The sequence below is a fragment of the Hyperolius riggenbachi genome, chromosome 3 (genome assembly GCF_040937935.1).
Source record: "Hyperolius riggenbachi isolate aHypRig1 chromosome 3, aHypRig1.pri, whole genome shotgun sequence".
NCBI lineage: Eukaryota > Metazoa > Chordata > Amphibia > Anura > Hyperoliidae > Hyperolius > Hyperolius riggenbachi.
This window is the reverse complement of record NC_090648.1, coordinates 270307564-270327338: the sequence shown is the minus strand read 5'-3', so window position 1 is coordinate 270327338 and position 19775 is coordinate 270307564.

The following is a 19775-nucleotide window of genomic DNA, read 5'->3' as shown; positions in this document are numbered from 1 at the left end:
GTGCAGTGCCCGATCGCCGCCGCTACCCGCCGTTCCGCCGCTATACGCTTCGCCGCAGCCGCCCCCCCCCAGACCCCGTGCGCTGCCTGGCCAATCAGTGCCAGGCAGCGCTGTGGGGTGGATCGGAGTCCCCATTGACGTCACGACGTCGATGACGTCGGTGACGTCATCCCGCCCCGTCGCCATGGCGACAGGGGAAGCCCTCCAGGAGATCCCGTTCTTTGAGGGGCTGGGGGGATGCAGCTGAGGAGCGGCTATCATGTAGCGAGACCTCGTCTCGCTACATGAAAAAAAAAATTAAACAAAAAAAAAACGTATTTGCTGCCCCCTGGCGGATTTTGACAAACTGCCAGGAGGGTTAATGCATTGTACTGTTGTTGCATACATAAACATTTCAACTTCTCTGTGCACAGAACGCATTAAACACATAACTCACGGAGGAGAGACGCCTAGTGCTCAATAAATTCTTTTTCTTGTAAGTGAATTCTTGTACGAGGTAAACCACTTCTATTCGTTTTTTTGTTTTGTTTTTTTAAATGTTATACTCTTGGGTGCCTCTCCTCCGCCTGTTACTCACAGCTACACCCCTCCCCCGATGGGTGTTCCCCTCAGGCCTCCAGGTTCTTCTTATGCAGAGTGTGACCTGTACAGACGGCGAGCTGTACCCGTTTGGAGGCGGTTTTCCTCCTCAAGCGCTGTTTGGTGGTGGTTCTTTCGGCAACGTAAGTAGAAGCATAGCTATAAGAAAATGCTTTTTACATCACCTTTTTTTGTGCAGAGAGAGATAAACAGAGAACCAAGAAATGCCCTGAAAACAGGCTAAACAAGCTCCTGAGAAGTTGGAGTCTTTAGTGTGCATAATGAAAACCTGACACACATTTTTACATTGCTAAATCTAATAGGCATCAGAACAGGAATGACATTACAAGCACAAAATGGCCCATCTCAGTGGGAAATGTGCTTACAGCAACGTTATTAAAGCCAGTTTTTCTGTCCTCCCAACAAACACATTCTGGTACCAGCTGAGAAGTAATTTGACTTATGACTATGTAAATCTGAACTGTCTGCCAACGCGACATATAAATTAGGCTTTGTGCTCATTGTTTAAGAAGCAGTTTTCATGAACTTTATTTACAGTTTAGATGTAAGAAGACAAGTTTTCTTCTTCCTCGCATAAACCTCCACAAGGGAGAAAAACAAAACAGGAATCAATCAGTGTCTAGAAGCTAAAATGAATTTGGACTGCTACAGCTATCATTGTTATGGTGGTAATTATGATTGAATAGCACTGTTCACCCTGATTTAAGGGTCTCTAAACACTGCACCATCTATAAGAGGACAAACTAATTTTATTCATAATGTTCTATTTATGTTTAAATAATGCCACATGTAGGCAATGCTAACCTTTCTTTACAACAAAAATGTGCTACTTAAGTTGAATTCATACACAAATATGAGTGGGTAATAAGGACTTGCTATCTGTTTTCTTTTATTTGTGTTCTGAAGATTTTGTAATTTATGTTTTCAGTCTCTCTTGTGGGAATATGATCTGTGCCCTGCATTTGCCTACTTCAGTATGTAAAAATAACTGCCAGTTCCCCTGACAAGTTCACCCTGCTCCCAAAATGGCATTTTGCAGCTGTTATTTGCAAATGAAATAAGAGATATGACTGGTTCCTGTGGCAAGGGGAAAAAAAAGAATCCAGAGTCATCACCTCAAGTTAGGATACCTAAATAAGTTTTAAGGGATGTGCCAAAGGGGGTGTGGCCAAAAAAACAAAATGAGTTAACCCTTTGCACACATGCAAATGCTTTCATTACAAAAGAATACTTTCTCTTAAGTAGTCACATACGCCCAATAGAGGCTCCCCATAATTTGTATGTGTCCTAACTCTGGCCCTATAGCATGCATAGTGCAAGCATGCAATCATTCAGAGCATCATCCTATCCAAAGATTAGGAGCACGTATCGTATTGTCTTTTCTTGGGACAGTGCATCAAACTGACCCCACAAGGGAACTACAAAAAATATACATGTGCACCATACACACACCAGGATAAGCTGTGTGCGTGACGAAAATGGTCAAAGATAGGGGAAAGCAGGAGAGCACTGGATTACACCCTGGCCACAAGGGTAAGTTACAAAAAAAAATACACAGATCCAGGCTTATCACCTAAAGTTTGGACACTAATATAAATTATAAAGGTGGTGCCAAAGGGGGTGTGGCCAAAAAACTGCAAAATCAGTTAACCCTTTGCACACATGCAAATGCTTAAATGCAAATCAATAATCCAAGAATGTATACGTTATTTAAATGTCCAAACTTGAGGTGATAAGCCTGGATTTTGTGTGTTTTTTTTCTTGTAACTTAGGTGTGGATTTAGGGCTGTTAGGATAAGGGAATATGGAAGATTAGTGTTGTAAGATACAGCGAATAGAAGAGTGTTGGCAAACGTATACTCCAAATCTGATAGTAGAAGATCAGCAAGAGTTTGTTATCAATATTCTTACTATCAGCAATGTTTGGCACTAAAAATAAACACTGACAAATAAATAACTAGAAAGTGTCACAAATAATTATTTGGATAACAAAAATAGTACAAAATAAAAAGAAATAGTGGAAACAAAGAGGGAAACTGAAACATTTTTACTAGTTGGATGTGGGTAAGCTCTGTGGCCCACAATTACAGTTAGGGAAAGAAATATTTGAGCCTCTGATGATTTTGCTCATCTGCCTTCTGAACAGGAAATGGCCAGTCTACAATCGTAATGGTAGGTATGTTGTAGCTGTGAGAGACAGAACAACAAAAGATACAATACAGTTAGCGCTACACAGTCCATGCTTTCCAAATAGTCCACAGTGCATATGTGCACTATAACCTCCTCCACCAGTTCTCTGTGCACCTGTGACACCGCGGTATTCCAAATGCTTTATTCCAGAAATGGGTTCCTTAAATCACCAGAGAGTGCCTCCAGCAAACCCCTGTGATGAGCAATGACCTCAAAGTATAAACCACACACTCGCCATAGTTAAATGCCGTTTAAACATTTATTAAAAGATTAATGATGCGCACGCATGTTTAAAAGAAGATAAAATCAGCATGAGTTTTATATCAGGCTCTCCCCCGCTCGTGGGCACCAGGATTGGCTACCGTCATAGCCGGCGCTACAATACAGGCAAAGTCGGCATTTGCCCTGGGACCCCAGAGTCCGGAGAGGCCCCCCCCAGGCACCCCCTTTGCCTCTTTAAAAATAAATCATTTATTTAAGACCTCAAGATCAGCGCGGCGACTTGGCTAACAGACCTCAGGCTCGGAGCCGGACCAAGGCAAAGAGCGCAGCGCACAGCACCGCTGACTTCATATGCGGAAGTGACGTCACTCGTCACCTATTGCATTTGAAGTTATGCGCGTGGCTGCTGTGGCCACTCTGCCTCGGGTCCCGCTCTGAGCATGAGGTCTGTCAGTTAAGTCGCTGCGCTGATCTGGAGGTCTGTGTCACTGCGCTGATCTGGAGGTCTGTGACAAGGTGAGGGGTACTGGGGGCAAAGCTATACAGGAGGAAGATATATGTATATACTGGGGGCAGATATAATTATATACTACGGGCACATATCTACATATACTGGGGGCAGCTCTATACCTATAATGGGGGCAAAGCTATACCTGTACTGGAGGCAGAGATATACTTATACTGGGGGCTGAGCTATACTTATACTGGGGGCAAATCTATACCTATAATGGGAGCAAAGTTATACCTATACTGGGGGGGAAGATATATACATATACTAGGGGCAGTTCTATACCTATACTGGTGGCACATCTATACCTATACTGGGGGCAGAGCTATACTGGGGGCACATCTATACCTATAATGGGGGCAGTACTATATCTATACTGGGGACACCACACTGCCTACACTGGGGGCACTACTATACCTATACTGGGGACACCACACTACCTACGAAAAGAGACATTTTACTGTGGGGTGGGGGAGAGGTGGATCGCTGAGCTGCCTGCCAGGGAGTTGACGGGGAAGGGGGGGGGGGGTGGGGTGTCAGTGTGGCTGACTTTGCCTTTGGGTAGGGGGCCCCCAGGTTATCTTTGCCCTGAGGCCCCCATGCTGTTTAGACCGGCCCTGGCTACCGTCGTGCAGCGCAATGCTAGGATGCCTGTGTCTTGCTTCTCCACGCTGTCTTCACTTGCCAATAAGGGTTTTGTCACCAAGTACTAAGTTACCTTGTTGGGAATTAAATACTTATTTCACTCATTACAATGCACATTAAGCTCTGACTTGGGGCACTGGGTTTTGAGGGTTCCTCTGTCGTTATTCTGTCTATCACAGCTAAAATAAACCTACCATTAATACAATCATAGACTGGTCATTTCTTGGTCGGAAAGCAACAAGCAAAATCAGTAGGGATCAAATACTTCTTTCCATCACTTTATGTGATTCATAAATCATATATACAATGATTACAACCATGATCACTTCCATAATCACAACTACAATCTGTTATGTTATTTCCTTCTAATAATGGGCTTTTTAATACAAGTCATACTGGCACATTAATATGTCGGTAGAATATATTATTTAATCTCTGAATTTTAGTAAAAATAGGAACACAAAAATCCATTTATAGGCGAACACCAGTGGGCACAGTGCAGTAATCTAAATAATATAACTGCTTATAACACTTTACTGTCTGTGACCTGTGGGGTGTAATACAATATGTAAAACTTGCACCTAGCAATTATAACTTATTCAAAATGTTCAGCAATCAAAACTGGTAACCATAACAACTAACAAAGCTCTCAGTATGTGCTTTCTTCTCACCAGAACAGTTGCTTGTATATACAGTATGTGCATAAAGATAGATCATAGCAAAACCATATTTAGATCTCTTAAAGAGAAACTCCGACCAAGAATTGAACTTTATCCAAATCAGTAGCTGATACCCCCTTTTACGTGAGAAATCTATTCCTTTTCTGGCTACCTATACTGGGGGCTAAATACCGCATTGCAGATAACGTCCGCCGGTCTTAGGGTTAGGCATCAGTAGAGGGAGGGTTCTGTGTGAGGGTAAGATTAGATTACACTAAAACGTCAGTAAAGATTAACAATATTTTACTATCAGAATAAAGTAGTAAAATATTGTCAATATTGCCAATAATATACGAACGGCTATAATATTACAGATAACATAATAGCAGCTATAACCCACTCCCTTTATCGTCAAACTCTCTGCCCTATTTAACGTGCACCTTTCTCATAAAAATGCCACACACACTATGATTCTGTAACGATCGGTGTCAGCAACCAGAGAGAGAATCTGATCCTTGGCGATCCGCAGTATCCCCAAGAATCCAGTTCCCTAGTCTTGGATGTGAGGGCCTTGATCTCCACACCCTGGAACTATGCTAGAGAATACACAGAAGATACACAGTATTCCTAGTCTGGGGTGTGAGGGCCTTGATCTCAACACCCTGGAACTGGTCTAACAAATAATACAATACAATTAGTACTTTAAGCTATCAAGAATCTGACTCAGTGTGGATTCCCAGCTCCAGCCGGTTCTGGCACACTGTCGGGTCTAGCTAAGGTCTGAGTGCCTTCATGCAAGTGTTAGCAATGGCAGACAACCAGCAACTGACAAGCAGCAAAATATATATAGTTGCTGGACTCTGCCGCCCCGCCCGAGCCATTCAGCCAATCATGAGTCCTGCAGGAATCAGCTGATCTTCCTGATCAGCTGACACTTCCCCTGCTGGTATAAAGGTCCTGAGTTCAGGCCTGCACGCGCGTAGCTCTCCATCTGCCCATGTGCACTAACAGACGCAGCCACACCAAGCGCATGCTGCTGCATGCAAACCACCGCGTTGGACGCGGAAACAGCCGCTTTGCTGTCAGGACATGCGGCGGCTCTTCTGCATTCCACCATACTACCAGACGCGTGTCCATGCGTGCAAACCGCCGCTTTGGACGCGGAGTCAGCCGCCTCGCTCTTGGCATATGCGGCGGCTTTTCCGCGTTTTCTCACAGATTCATAAGAAGAAAAGGGATGGAAAAGTGTAAGCAGAGAGGCTGGTCAGAGCTGCAAATCCAACTCTGCTACAGTCATACTTCAAAACCATTTCCAAATGAATGCACTCTTTTTTTAACATTGATTAGACATATTTCTCACCATACATCTCCCTCTAAACACTTTACACTGTAAATAACAGTGTGCACACTTTACGTTCCTAAGAAAGAGCACATAGAACAGAAGTAATCATTGTTACATGTAGTTTTCAGTGAAGTCAACTTCTGATTATGTATTTTCATTATACGCTCAGTTTCTATTGTCAAGGTCTGCAACAGGTTGGCTTTAATTTATGGGAGGCTTAATAGTATAGATTTCATTAAATATTATTGCAACAATAGTGATGAATGTTTCTGGTAACGGAATTGGATTTAAGAGCACAACTAATCAGGCACATGGCATATTTGTGAATGTACAGCCATGCTCCCGGGTGTCACTGAGCACCGAGACGCAGTGGTGATGAAAAGGCTCATAAATCAGGGAAAGGCTGGATTCATCTTTCTTCTTTGTAATTTCTAGGAGAAATGCACATACCAGCTTTACTCATTTACACAAGGTCTTTTGGCAAGCTTTTATTTCTCCCAGTGTGATTATAAAATGTGAACCTGCCGCATTGTAAGTTTATCAGGAGAGTACTAAAAAAAGAGTTTCGGAGACAAAATTGTTTCACATCCAGCTCTCACATGCATGCACCTGTAAACAAGAACACTGCGTCTGCATGAGCGTCAGGGGACAAGTGAATGTTAAGTAACATGCAATTTAAAAATGGAATGGAAATTTATTCATAGCATAACACTGGGCTGGAGAATAACAGATGATAATGTGTAACCTCCAAGCTTTTACCGCCACGGGTAAGCTTAAAAAATAATCTGATTCTAGAGTGACAATGAAAACATTAACAGTTTGTACACTTGTAAAACCCCAAACATTTTCAGACATAGATAGGCTGTAGTGCCCCTTAACATCTGCAGCTGTAATTTGCTTGTATGTGAATATGGCTACATTTCACTTGCCCTAATGGACATCTAAATGTAAAACAAATCACTTACATCAGTCATAACTAGGTATGCTAAAGTGCCCACAGCTGTGCAGAAACAGAAATGCTTGAAGCTGACTTAACTCTCCACACACATCTTATTATTCTACGTCAGCTGCCATGTTAGGCAAAACGAATTAGCAAATGACAGCTGGAGTTTTTCTTCCGTAGGATTACCATGTCGGAAGTCAACTATGAGCTGGAAGTTTGCTACCTTAATTTTAAATATCTTCTGCTACAGTAGTATAGTACAGTGGCTGGACAGGTTTAATGGTTAAGGTCTTTGCCTCTGACACAGGAGACCAGGGTTCGAATCTCAGGAGACATGAGACCAGGGTTCGAATCTCAGCTCTTACCTATTAAGTGAGGAGACATTGGGCAAGACTCCTGCCTATAGAGCGCAGCCTAGTGGATGCAGCTCTCGTGCTTTGATATATATATATATATATATATATATATATATATATATATATATATATTATGGCCAGAACACGAAGTCTGGCCACTTCGAGTTCTGGCCTGTCAAAACTAGAAGTGACCGTTTTACTGCGGCCAATGTGCGAACTGAATTACATTACCGGCAGCAATGTGAGAAATGAAGCCGGGTCCTCGGCTCTGGCTCCTCCCCTTGCCCACCTCCTATTCAGCTCTGGCAGCTGGGGACGCACGCATTCCCCCAGAGTCGTTCGTCGACGAAGGGAAACAGAGCCGGAAGGCTGCAGACATTGCTTCTGCCAGCACCTGCGCTGCAGGAACCAACAGCAGGATTCCCTGCCACGATGAATGACTCTGGAGGCAATGCAGGTGTCCCCGGCTGCCAGAGCTGAATAGGAGGTGAGCAGAGGGAGGAGCCAGAGCCGAGGAGCCGGCTTCATTTCTCACATTTCCACCGGTAAAGTAATTCATTTTGCACAATGGCCACAGTGAGACGGCCACTTCTAGTTTTGACCAGCCAGAACCCGAAGCGGCTTTCTAATAGTGATGGTCATGACTAGGAGAACTCATGGAAAAGCACACGATCAGTATTGTCAGGTGATAGATATTCAAGTCTCTGATTTGTAAGTCATGATTATGTGCTAAAGCAGGATGAGATCACAGCAAATCAGAGCTTTGCATATCTATCAGCTGATCAAACAAATTCCATGCTTCTCCATGAGTTCTCCTAGACATGACCATCACTATTTTCTATGCTTTGTGGGGTTACATAGGTCACTCTCTGACCGGACATTGGCTTCAATTCACTAAGCAGTTTAGACTACTAGTCTACTGATGGTTTTTAGTCTACTGCTGGTTTGGTCAGTTGCATCAAAGGGGAATTCACTATTACCAAATGTTTTAGACCTGGTCTAAACCATTTGGTAATTAGGTGGGTGAAAGCAGGGGAAATGATCAAAAGATGCAATTTACAAACAAGTAGCTATGACTGACATCCTTCACCTTTGATGAGCTGCTCTCCGCATACAATTAAACTCCTGCATAATTAATTTAAAAGGTTCCATCCTCACATCTAAAATACCTCACAGAACTACAGAACAAGAAATCAGCTGGTCTAATCTTGTCAGAAAAAGTGGGTGTGGTTACTCCTTGTTTGCCTTTGTGAAAGTTGTAATTACTGAATGTTTGACCAGGTCTAAAAAAAAGGTCTAAAACATTACATCAAACCATCAGTAGACTAAAAACCATCTGTAGACTAGTCTAAACTGCTTAGTGAATTGAGGCCATTATTTCTCTTCCATGCTCCAGTTTTGGATCTTTAGACACTGCTCTTGTATTGGGGCATGTCTCCCTTCTAAAGGTAAGAACAAGACAGAGATTGTGTGTCAGACTAGCAGTATCCCCTTCTACTATCCTCCATGAAGCATCCCAGAAATCCCAAACCACAACTGCTCCACCTCCCATAGTGATAAAAGAAGGAGTTCTGGGAGGTAGAGCAGAAGCAATAAAGCAACATTCCTCCTCTAGAAGGAATCATGATGTCATATGGAAGTCCTCACATAATGTCATTGGTGCAGTTCCAGGGGGTATTTACAAAAGTATAGTGTAGGTACTGTACTTTACAGTAGTGTAATTGACCACTTACTGCATTTTGTGCAGTATATCTACACCCTGGGAAACTTCATCTGAAGTCCCAGGGACGTAGATACTCATCTTCTGCTGTGGGTGGCCGCCGATTGCTCCCATGCGCTCCTGAGTGGGTACACATTGCTGCCCGTTAGAGGGGAGATGAATGAATGGCAACACAGTTTCCATTCATTAATCTAAATCCCTGTGCCAATGACCACCTGCATCAATGAGATGCCAAAGTCATTTGTAACTAAGGAAGTAGCACGTCCACGCATTACTTCCTGTTCACGTACTTATAGTACGCTAATAGAAAATAATGCGTGAGGACATCTTGTGGCCAAATAGTAAAATTACACTTAAATACATTTATTTTAATAAAAAGACTTACACTTCGATTTAAAATTAACTCCTTTCCTCCCATAGTACCAGAATATATATATATTTTTTCATTAAAAAAAGACAAAAAAAACATATAAATAGTTACCTTAGGGACTGAACTCTTAATATGTATGTCGAGAGGGCATATTGCTGTTATTTTTAATTTATGGGCTTGTAATTAGTGATGGACACAAAACTGAAAAAATGCACCTTTATTTCCAAATAAAATATTGGCGCCATACATTGTCCTAGGGAAATATTTTGAATGTTGCAATAGCCGGGACAAATGGGCAAATAAAATGTGTAGGTTTTATCTACAGTAGAATGTTTTATTTTAAAAATATAATGACCGAAAACTGAGAATTAATACATTTTCCCATTTTTTTTTCTTATTATTCCCCCTTAAAAAGCATTTATAATAATTCTTAGCATAATGTACTCCCAAAGAAAGCCTAATTGGTTGCATGAAAAAAATAAGATACAGATAATTTTGTTGTGATTAGTAGTGATTAAGTTATTGGTGAAAGAAAGGGAGGAACGCTGACAGGTGAAAACTGCTCTGGTCCTAAAGGGGAAAAACCCTTAGTAGGGAAGTGGTTAAATTAGTGATTTTTTTACTAATGTCTATTTGCTGAAGTCTGACATAATGTGTATTTAAAGCACACCTGAAGTGAAAATAAATTTATAAGACGATTAATTGTATGGGCTATGTATGTGAAAATATTATGCCTATCAGAAATGGCAGTGCCTTAATATAGCAGAGTCCTTTGCCAAGCATAAGTGATCATGTCTAAATATTGCTTCAAAATATTGTGTATGTTGTACAGCGACAGTACCTCAAAGAAGAGAAAGAAAGCCTGAATACTGACTCAAAGCAATTTGTCAGTTTTAAAGGGACAGTGCCTTTTATTAGCCCCAGGTTAAGGGGTTTCCTTTTAACCATGTTTTAACACATTTTGTACAATCTTACCAAATCTATAAAACTGGAGAGTAAACTAAGTGAATATACTTTGAACTAATACCTGCCATTGATTACAACTGTGCAACACAGCGTAAAGCAGCACAAGGCTCTCCTTGCATATGGAGCACTGGTCCAAACTACCACACAGGGAAAATGCTCGGGTTTCAGTGACTTGGCAGCTGTCTACAATAATGCCTGTAAGGACAGTATACAAAGGACCCCTCTACAGGCTATCAGCATGAGATGTGGTGACATCACTTGTCAAGAGTGACGGGCTTCCTCAGTCTCCTCGAGCTCTCACTGTGGGAAAAAACTGTGTAATGCGGGAGGAGATGTGGCCAAAACAGTGGTGTGTCAAGTTACTGATGTGCCTCTACAGTGCAATAGTGCAGCCCGTCGCTGATGCCGGGCAGAGAAAGTAGGTGGCAATGTAAGTAAGATTTTTTTCTTATTCAAGAATTTGAAAAGTGAACATAGCAATATTTACTCTGTGTGCCACCTAAAAACGTCTCTGCTTGATACAGTTTCTATTATGATAATGGTCCTTTGAGAAGTCAAATGTTATAAATAAAAAGCAGGTAAAGTGGGAACTTCATGCAGTGACAGACTTTCCTTCTCAATATGACACCTACTAAGTCTAAAAGCTTACAAGATACAAACCGATCTACAGGTGTGAAACATTTTTGTCTTTCTTCCTTGCCTTTTTTAAACATGCGGCTTGTAGGGGAAAATAATCTTTCATACAAAAATACTACAGACGGAAATGGACACAAAAAGGGGAGTCATTTCAAAAATTAGCATAGAGAAAAAAAAAGTGGTGCACACAGGGGAATACTTCAATCTTGTTTTTTACGATGGAAAAATATCCCTGTCCAAAGGAAAATTATACAACATAGCTATTTATGAATATATAAACATTAGGTATATCAAAGATGTGCTCTGACTCAGAAGTACACTTCATTTTTGCATCAAAAATATGAATTAACCTGAACCTGTGGGACAGATCAACTAAACATCACTACCAGTACTAAAATAAAGCCGGCATTATGAGGTGACATAACATGATGAGACATGAATTCTTTGTACCTGCAGAGGAGCTCCACTTTAATACTGGTGATCTACAAAATTTTCTTCTAATGTAAATCCTACTGACTAAGGGCTGGTGCACACCAAAGGAGCTTTTCTGAGCGTTTTGTGATTTTAAAAGCTTCTGCTAATGTTATCCCTTGTGTCTGTTCTCACTGGAGTGATGTGATTTTGTCAAAAAAAAACAACAAAGCATGGCAATAGCAAGAGCTTTTAAAATCTGTAGCATTTAAAAAGCTTTTGTAGTGTGCACCAACACTAAGGAAGATAAAGAAATTGAGCCAGTCAAAAGCAACGGCGGCTGACCAATATGGCTTCACTGTCTTCAAGTAGCACCAACAGTGAATGTTTTGTGGAAATTCACAGAGATAGTTAATGAGTTAATGAGCTCTGCGGTGACACTAATTACCTCACTTGTGAATGGTTGTGGTTTTATGCAAAACAAGTACTGTTGTGGTACGTGAGGACAGTTTTGGCAAGCCCTGATCTAGAGGCTCATATAATGAAGTGCAAAATATTCTCCTATTATGCAAATCTCCACTGACCCAGGCAGGGATCTAATCTACTATACACAGATGGTTTAAAGACAACATCCACGCCAGGTGTTTTATTGCACTGCTTTTGTAAAATCTTCCTAGTTTCAAACTCAGACCTTTCCCACAGCTTTATACCTAAACGGGCTGCAAGGAACACTGGAGAAAAATTGAACCGTCTCACAGTGCAGCCAATTACAATCCCTACTTCATTCAATATTTGAAAAATAATCTGGAGAACTGCTCAAACCGCTCCACTTTTATTCCAGCTTTCTTTGTACCTAATTTTTGATAACTGTTATTTAGTCATCAGAGGCAGTTTCCTGTCCCATCCCAAAAACACACTAAGTTAATTGGTTCCTCTGAGAATTAGACTCTATAGTACATCACAAACTATGTCTACAGTCGGGATGAAATTGTGAACTCCTCTAAGGAACAGATAAGGTGGCCATACATCAGGCGACTTTGCAGCCGACAGACCATACAATTTGATTATTATAATCAAATTGGATGAAAATCAGTGCCGCCAAGTGCATGCCCGACAAAGCAACCAATTTCGGGATGGAAATTGATCACATGGTCGATCGCGCATGCTGCAAGAAGACGGGCCGAAGTTGGTTGGTTGGGTGTGCGGGGGTACCGCACCGTGGCTGCTACAGGACAGGTAATGTATAAATGCACACACTGGGGGGCACATTTATACATTGAAGGGCAGTGGCGGTGCGGACGTGGCAGGCTCAGCCAATTCCCTGAAGATTACATGTTGAAATCGAACGGAATTGGCCCTATAGTATATGGGCAGCTTCGACAAGAGACAAATTTGCTATTCAGATTAGATTAGAGATACATTTGTCTTTTTGTCGAATCTGCCCATAATCGCCAGGTCTATGGCTACCTTTAGTGATATGATAATGGACTCTGTATAGAGCTAAGGAAGATGTCAATTCTACATAAATACACAATAATAATAAAAAATTACCAAATAATATTGCACCTCAGCTAGCAAAACCATGATCCTCAATAGACAACTCCTAATTGAATGCTGCCTAGAGAGAGGGAGTTCTGCACATTGGTTTAAAGGGAAGGCTTCATGGGTAATGTAGAATAGCACAATTTTAAACATCACCAATTTCTTCCTACTCTTCTAGATTTCAAATCTTTACATTGTGGGCTTTATTAACCTCTAGTGGATCTTTTGGTCTGCTGTCTGCTTACATCTTCTAACTCTGATACGCCACCTCCTGTGATACATTAGGAATACCTTTTCATGGAGAACAGACAGGACAGGCCAAGTTTTTGATGCCTGAAGCAAAAATATAGAGAGGATGCCTCCCCTAACCCCATGGATGTATCTTTTCCAACCAAGTAGAGGTAGCCATGTGTCCATAACACCCCCCCACCCCCCCAGAATAGATAGCCTGAGACATTGGATAGGTAGCCTGAGACATTGAGAATAGGTAGCCCAGCATAGAGAGTCTGAGGTACTGGCGTCCCCAAACATAGGTAGCCTGAGGTAATACACCGAGCACAGTAGGTAGCCTGAGGTGTTCCTCTACCTCCAGCACAGGTAGCCATGAGGTGACTATTCACCCCCCTCCCTCCCAGTATAGCTAGCCTGTGGTGGTCATCCTTTCCCCAGTATAGGTAGCCTGAGGTGTCCTCCCTCCCCTCAGGATAAGTAGCTTAGGTTTTAATAGATGCTAAAGGTTTTGGAATCAACAAAATGACAACAGTGCCCAAATTAATGTGCCAGCCTAATTTTACTTAAACAATTATTGTGCACTTTCTGTAAATCCAATAAACTTCAATTCACTTCTCAAATGTCACTGTATGTGTATCCTGTATGATATATTTAACTGACATTTCTTTATCGTAACAACCAACAATTTATACAGGAAAATCATGACGATTAACAAGGTTGCCCAAACTTTCGCATCCCACTGTATCTCTCTGCATATGAAGTAATCAGCAGTTAAAAAAGAAAAGAGGCATTTCATTAAATAGGGGTTAAACTAGAAACCTGAATTCCCATCAAAATGAAATATGTTCAAAAGCAAAAGCATTGGCTAGGGAATTGCTTCGCTTTATAAACATCCATCTGTTAAAACCTGGCAAAAAAAGGGTGCAAAAATATGTCTTAACAGTTGAAGACACTAAGCATGAATCTGTTGCGGATATGTTTAACGGCAAAATAAAAACATGTTTATTTCTTTCGGTATAACCATAAACTATAGTATAATTTTTTTTAAAAAACTGTCAAATTATTGCATTCATGTTTAACTTTCATGATCTGCTCTTAAATCAAGTAAAAAAATATTGAGGACATTGAGGAATACCCTTAGATTATCAATGCCAAGCTTTTGTCCATAGGAATATGCTGAAACAAACATTGCAAAAAGAAAAAAAAAGTACATCATTCAAATACGAAACAAAATCAATGCTAAACCTCTGCCAGTAAGCTTAAATCCACAACAAAAACTGACATGCTATGGTCAGCTACAGGAATTAGCTTAATCTCCTTGCAACAACAGGTACCGAGTTAATTACTACTTTTTAAGTCTAAGTGCTAAAGTGTTTAATGATTGACAGTTGCCAGCTCATGAATGCAAGTTCTGGGAATAACCGCTGGCATCCAAGAAAAGAAAAGACATTAAGACTGCAAACACAAGCACAGAAACATAAATAGCTACACGGAGGGCATTCCTCAAAACTATGGAAATTAAGTGCTAATAGAAATGTTCAGTACCTCATTACCCACAAGCACCTTGGGAAGTATTCACTTCAAGCCCAAAAAACCCCCCCAAAAAACCTTTCCCTTAAAGCGTACATGTCAAACTCTGGCACGCGGGCCAAATCAGGCTCGCAAAGCCATCAAATTGGGCCCCCAAGTGGTTTCCCCACTTTGCATTATGTTTGGCCCACTCTAGACCACCAGGGAAGCTATATTGGAGGTGAAGACCTAGATCACCAGGGAAACCATATGAGAGATACCAGGAAATTGTATAGAGGAGGGTGGGGACCAGAAGACACCAATGAACTCTTTAGGGGAGAAGGGGGGAATTAGGCACCGGGCACTTTATAAGGGAGGGAGGTGGCCACTAGACATTGAGGTTGGCCCGCGACTTTGTTATAGTGTTCAATTTTGGCCCACTTTGTATTTGAGTTCGACACCCTTGCCTTAAAGGATAATCGAGTTGAGCATAAGTAAAAACTGTTCTTTCACTTACCTGGGGCTTCCAGTCTGTCCTCCCAGTCCTCTTTCTTGATCCACTGTGTGGCCCAATAAAGTGAGCACCATTGACTAAGTTGAAAACTACTGCACATGTGCTGGCCCAGTGGTACACCTCTTTGATTGCGATATCATGGCCAGAAGAATTCTACACATGTGCAGTAGGTTAAGCCACGTACCGATGCATCCACAAAAAGCTCACGGATACAGGAGCCCGATGAAGAAGATGCACCTCCAGGCCAAAGCAAGTGCAGTAGTGTACAACTTAGCCAAGTCAAGCACTTTACCAGGCTGCAGAGCAGATCAAGGAAGAGGATCAGGAGGACAGCGAGGGACCTACAAGACTACGAAGTTTGAAAGAAGCCCCGTGTAACTAAAAGAACAGTCTTTATGTTTAACTCAAGTATCCTTTAACATATGGTGGATTGCCTTTATATCAGATATTTGTGCAAATATTTGTGCTGGTGGTATCTCTTTAGCACCAACTAGCAGCTGAGCAGGTACTAGAGGTTTTTCACAGTATACTCAAAGTGCCTCATGCACCAACTAGCGTTAAGATTTTACTGTTACTAGGGGGAACATCACCCATTAACCCATTGGACCCAAGTACCCTACTGCAGTAATGTGTGTTGCTATGGTAACACATGTTAGCATAGCAATGCACGTGTCAACCCGGTAGCCCATGCTCCCTATGTATTAATAATGGTAAAATTGTTGTGCACTGCCTGTGCATGGCATTCTTACTGCAACTTGGTGCACCAGGCCCAAAATTCCTACATCAAAAAAAGCTAAAACAAAAAATATAAAAAAACGAAAAAAAAAACCACTGGTGCCAATTTATGAAAACCAGTGCAAAGTAATGTGGATGTATCATTCAAAGAACTGCCTCTGACCTTCTCTCATTTACAGTAATAAGATTATCTCTGTACTTTGGGAAGATAGACCAGAACATGCTGTTCAGGTATCTCTGAATGACATACTGTACACTGACATGTCTGTACTTCTAGTAGGACCAATGTATTCTTCAGTGCTTTGTCACACCTGGTGGAAGCACCTTATACATGTTGTTATGGCAGAAGACGACAACTTTGCTGTGAGAGCATGGCAGAGGCATGTCAATGAATTCTGCATTAGGCTTAGGAAAAGTGGTGAAAAGGTTATTGAAATCTTATGACAAGTATACATTGATGAAATAATTAGCCGTATTTTGTGGGTAGAAGAATGTTATGTTCAGCAACACAAAAATGAATGATGAGGAACAATCAAAGAGTTCTGTGGTTTCGGGTATCAACATTGCAAAGCCCAACAATTGCAACAAGACAGAGTGCTCACCTTCCACAAATGTATTATTATTATTATATGCTGTAACATATAGATATAGGAAGTGTTTCTGATGCTGAAACCCGGATATTTAACTTAAAATGTAGTATCCTGAATAATGTAGTACATTTTACTATACATCATTTCGGTGCCTCTAAGCATCAGAGTGCCATGGTACCATGGAGCAATGACAATTGCTTGGGCACATGTTGCATCTGCATTGCCAGCACAGAGTGAAACTGGTGGGACTGCACTGGAAAACAGTCCATATATCTCCGTTTTAGCACCATTTCTGGTCATTCATAATGCTACAACAAAATATGCAGAAACAGTTCATCTCAGATTATGATGAAACACACACACACACACACGCACGCGCGCGCGTGCATGCACACACACACACACACACACACACACACACACACACACACACACACACACACACACACACACACTTAAAAATGAACATGATATTGGGAAACAGTCTGATACTTTTTGTTTTATTGGTTGTAGAAAATGTGTAAAACAGTGTGATTTAATTCTAAATGAAAGTATCTCATTTCTTTTCAATCAGGCCTCACATCCAACTTCAGCAAACCAAGCTAAATTATTTCTAGTAATTCCCTAACTTGGATAAACATGAATAGCTTGGAGTAAACCGTATGGAGGACCTCATAAAACACAACAAAGCAAACTGCAATGGGTCTCCTCTTTCTCTAGTGCCAGTATTACACAGTTTCAATTACAGCCTCTCTGCTATCTTAATGCCCTCCCCCCTCACCACCCAAATAAGAGACCGAATAGTTTAAAGTGAGGCCTGGTGTGCTTGTTAGGTTCTTTAATCTCACGGTTTTTAGCACAGTTATATATTCTTAGAATGAATCACCACCAGCCTCCAAACATGTTCAGTGATAGTCAATTTGATACTTTATTGGCTAGTACTGCTTCCTAGCTAGCTAGACAGGAAAGGTTTTTCATCTTTAAGAAGCTTTGAAAAGTCCTTGGATGCTAAAGAGCTTCATTAATGTACACTAAAGTCTATTCTCAGTTCTCTTGGTGGAATAAAACTCCAATCTTTCCAAGTCACTGTATGTTCCTTAATCAAGAGGAAAGTTGTTTTCACTTTAGACACTAGAACAAAATGCTTTTTTTTTTTCTTGGCTGGGCAAAACTGCCCAATTTAGTTTTTCAACAAAACTGACAAAATTGTATCAAAACTATGATACTGTATTTGTGAAGTCAAAACACATGAAGTCAATGGGTAGCAAGGTCTAAATTGTTAAGGATGTCAAATAAGAGTTTGTTTGGCACCCTGTAAATCCCCATTAGTGCTGACATACACATTGCCATGCACTGTGCAAGGTTTCAGGTCTTGCAGCACATAAAGAGCAGCTGACAGCTTTTAGGGCTTGTTCACGCTAAAGGTGCTTTCGGGATTTTTTTAAGCACCGGCGATTTTGAAAATCGACCTAAAAGCGCTTGTGCAATGATTCCCTATGAGAGTGTTCACATCTGAGAGGTTTGATTCCGATCCGCTCACCAAAGCACTGCCTGTACCATTTTTGGTTCTATTTGCCTCAATGGAAGGTATAGGGAAATTTGTATAGCGATTTTCCCAGCGCTTTTAAAGTGAACCTTAAGTCAAAAAAAAAAAATGAGTTTTACTCACCTGGGGCTTCTACCAGCCCCCTGCAGCAGTCCTGGGCCCTCGCAGCCACTCACTAATCCTCTGGTCCCCCACTGCCAGTTGGTTTCGTCTTTGCCGACAGGCCAGTCAGGACTGGCCATGCGTAGCTTTTTCCGCATTCCTGACTGTAATTAGTGCTATTGCAGGTCGCAACGCGTACAAAAATATGCGTTGCCGCATATCTATGCGTTCGTAATGCGGCAACGCGTATTTTTGTACGCATTGCGACCCGCAATAGCGCTAATTACAGTCGTAAAAGAGGAAAAAGCTACGCGTGGCCAGTCCTGATGGGCCTGTTGGCAAAAACGAAACTAGCTGGCAGTGGGGGACCAGAGGATTAGTGAGTGGCTGCGAGGGCACAGGACTGCTGTAGGGGGCTGGTAGAAGCCCCAGGTGAGTAAACTCCTTTTTTTTGCTGGCTTAAGTGTCTCATTGTATTTATTCTTTTCCGGGCCTTGCATTGGGAAGTGAAAAAACAAATCGTTCTGCAATAGCACTTAGAAAACCACTTTACAAAATAATCGTAATGCGCAGGTAAGTGCCAGGAAGCACTAAAAATAATTGGGCAAAAATTGCAAACCGCTGGTGTCAGCAATTTCGATTTTAGATGTGAACAAGGCCTTCGAAAACATTTGTTAAAAGTTTTTCACTAATGGGCTTTCTGAGACCTAATAGTGATACAGTGGGCTGCCACTAATTGGACCACCGTACTTGGAAACAGCAGTTGCCAAAAAACAGAAGCCCCTATGCATCCACTGACTGTGTGGCCCTTGTATTTACTTTGATGAGAAAATGATCCTCAGGGCCCATTCACACCTGAGCGGGAATCGCACGATTCCCGCTCACGGCAAACCGATAGCGGTTCTGCAAGAACCGCTACACAATGTAGCGAGTGGCAGTGTTCTCACTGCCGCGGTTGCGGTTAGCGATAACCGCAACCGCGCTGCATGCAGCTGTTTGCCGGCGACGAGCGTTCCGCGATTTGCGATTGTGATTAGCGTGCATAGCACGCTAATCGCGATCGCTCCAAACCCGCCGCAGTGTCCAGTGATTTTTCCGCGCTAATCGCGGGAAAATCACTCCCGCAGAACGCCGGCAGTAATCGCCGGCGTTCTGCGGTTTTAAGTGTGAACGGGCCCTCAGTGTTTGGCCCAGAAGTTTATTTTAGCCCAGTGGGGTAAAGTTATTGGTAAATGGCCAAAAAGTAGGCGTGATAAACAGTGGGCAGTGCCACATATGACATATTTAGTTTGCCAAAGTTCAAGTATTTCCATTTGGGTGTTAAATCTTTGTGCACCATCCCAAGAATCATCATTACATTACATTGCATGGCTTCACAGCAAAATTGATGTGCTTTGTCACTAGTTTAAAATGGTAACATTAAAGCGGACCGAACTCT